The sequence below is a fragment of the Mastomys coucha genome, unplaced genomic scaffold (genome assembly GCF_008632895.1).
Source record: "Mastomys coucha isolate ucsf_1 unplaced genomic scaffold, UCSF_Mcou_1 pScaffold8, whole genome shotgun sequence".
Taxonomy (NCBI): Eukaryota; Metazoa; Chordata; class Mammalia; order Rodentia; family Muridae; genus Mastomys; species Mastomys coucha.
The window spans coordinates 59665394-59668023 of NW_022196914.1; the positions used below are offsets into that span (position 1 = coordinate 59665394).

A 2630-nucleotide genomic window follows, 5' to 3' on the forward strand; every position below is an offset into this window, starting at 1 on the left:
CTGAGGGCCCCTGGCATGCAACTGTTACTCCCCTTTGGAGTTTCTGTGAGACTGGGAAGAACGGGAGTAAGCATTACCCACCCCAGGGCCAGGTTCGATCCTACATTATCTTCCCTTCAGCAGCCTGCCTGTCATCTCAAAGGGAAGCAGGAAGAGGAAGAGTTCGGGGTCTTTTCTTGTTGTGATCATCAAAAGAGAAAAAGCTATAAGAATATATTCTGGGAGAGTGTGGCGGAAGGGGGTGCCCCAGTGGGCCCATGTCTAGGCATCCCTTCCCCGTGAGGGACCAGACACACAAGGGTATAGTATAGAATAGAGTTTATTCAGGGAGTGGGGAGGGGAGTGAAGAGGGTAGCAGAGGCAGAGAAAGGCAGAGAGGAGAGAATAGGTAAGTGGAGGATGGTCATGACCACGTGGAGAGAGGAGAGAAGGGAATGGGGAGCAAGGGGGCAAGAAGCAAGAGAGAGGCAGGAGTGAGAGGATAAGAGAGAGAGGAGGGGCCAAGCTGCCCCTTTTATAGGGCCAAGCCTACCTGGCTGTTGCCAGGTAACTGTGGGGAGGAGCATACCTGGCTGCTGCCGAGAACTGTGGGGTTGGAGTTTAGACAGAATTTACCAACATTTCTCTAGTCCACTACAGGTTTGATTCTGTAGTATGGAAAGCCCTGGGACTAGTCTTTTGGCATCATTGATGTGTGAGGTCACTGGATTCCAGAAAGGAGAGAGAAGCCGAAGATTGCCAACCTTGGCTCCTGTGCTTTAAGCACATCTGTTCCCACGGCTTGCTCATGCCTGGCCACCAGGTAGCACAACGACCACTTAGACTGGAAAAAATGAGTCAAATTAATTTTTGTGTGCATTTTGATTACTAAACTCTTGCCCTGAATGCTCTATTTTCAGGGCTTATTATCTGAGGAATGGTCATTATTCTCCAGAGCTGAAAACAAGATTAAAGGGAATAACTGTGTGAAATGGTTCAGACTAAACCTTGTAATTACTTTGTTGTTGAGCGGTATTTTAGGATGAAGCCCAAATATAGCCAAATTTATACAATCATGGCCAATTTTTAACCCACTACAGGGCTGGAATCAGGGATGAATTCCAGCTTACAAATTTCCACAGTATTTATAATTTAAGCCATATGATGGAACAGGAGTGTCTTATTTAGCAAATACTGTCCTGGGGAGAAATGTGAAGAAGATGTGTTCGCAGAGGCACTGGAACATAGACCACCATGTTCATATCCTCGGTCTCTCTGTAACTGTTTCTTTTTTCTCTTTTTCTCTTTTTTCTTTCTTTCCTTCTCTCTCTTTTCTTTTCTTTCTTTTCTTCTTCTTTTTCTTTATCTGCATTTATTTTATGCTGAATTTATTCCCATGCCATGAGTTTTTGTTTCTTCAGTTTCTTCTGGAATGTCTTTTTCTCCTATGCAACCTCCTCTTCTGGCTTTGGAACAATCTGTCCTTCTCAGTGAGGACCATCTGCATGTGGCAGGGGGGAGCTCATGGATGGGTTGATCCGGTTCATCGGTGCATCTTAGGTGCCTTGTTCACTTGGATGTGTTCAATGACTAGACAATCTACGGCTAAACCGTAGTTCAGCATTACTCTCTGCATTTTTAAGCATGTGCAGCAAAAGTTCAGCACCCTTTTTTGGCTACTGTCCGTATGTCCAGCCCTACTGTTTGAGCTTGGCACACCTAAGGACTTTACCATTTTACTGCAGGAATAGCATACATTGCTTCTTTAAAGTGACATCCTTCAGATACTTGGTGGCTTTGCGGATATGCATATCCGTGATGGCCTGGGTGGTTTCCTGGGTGTTCTCAAAGTGAACATGAAGGTTTGAACCTCTTGATTTGCATGATTTTGTGGGGTTTTCTGGGTCAAGAGAGTAGCGAACCATCTTCACAGGTCACCTCTAGCCTCATCCAGGAAGAGTGTAACTGTCTCTGGAGTCACCCTAGATAGGAGGATGCTCTAATGTTTTGTGTTGTGTCTTTTTGAAAACTCTATTTGTTTTAATGTGTATGGGTGTTCTGCTTGTAGGTGTGTATATGAATCCTCTGCATGCTCGGTAACTGGGAATAGCAGGAGGATAGCTTTGGATCCCTGGGCCTGGGATTACGGATCCTTGAGTGCACCAGGTGGGTGCTGGGAACTGAACTCAGTCCTCTGCAAGTGAAACAAGTAAGTGCTCTTAACCATTGAGTCATCTCTTCAGCTTCCCCTTTTTTTTTCCTAAAAGAATTCCATTTTCCTTATTGGTCTGAATGGGCTATTTTCGAGAAGAAGTCTTGAATTGACATTCTTGACTTTGGAGGGGGGGCAACTTTTGCTTTATTTTTAGTACCTCAAGCATGGTTTTAGTTAAGATTCTTTAATATTAGCCACCGACAAGAAAACCATGGCAAGTGCCCTTTCCAAGAAAGGCAGACCCATATGGCCACTGGCTAAATGTCCTGACATTTGACACCCTCTACCCCAGACTACAAAGTAAGTGAGCCTGCTTTAGTTTTCTGGGCACTGGTGGAAGCTACAAGGAGACACCTGGAAAAAGAAATCATCATTCTGAGCCATCAGTCATTGGAGCAGACCCTTTGAGCCTTATCTCCCACAGTGACTCACAATA

The 2630-nt window shown here is 44.9% G+C and overlaps 1 pseudogene across 1 annotated transcript; it reads right to left on the reverse strand.

Annotated features, from left to right (window-relative positions):
• Nucleotides 1–1367: 1367 nt before the first annotated feature.
• On the reverse strand, nucleotides 1368–1919 carry LOC116083695 (annotated as a pseudogene). Its single transcript, XR_004115871.1, has one exon. The product of XR_004115871.1 is annotated as a 60S ribosomal protein L17 pseudogene (transcript).
• Nucleotides 1920–2630: the final 711 nt, after the last annotated feature.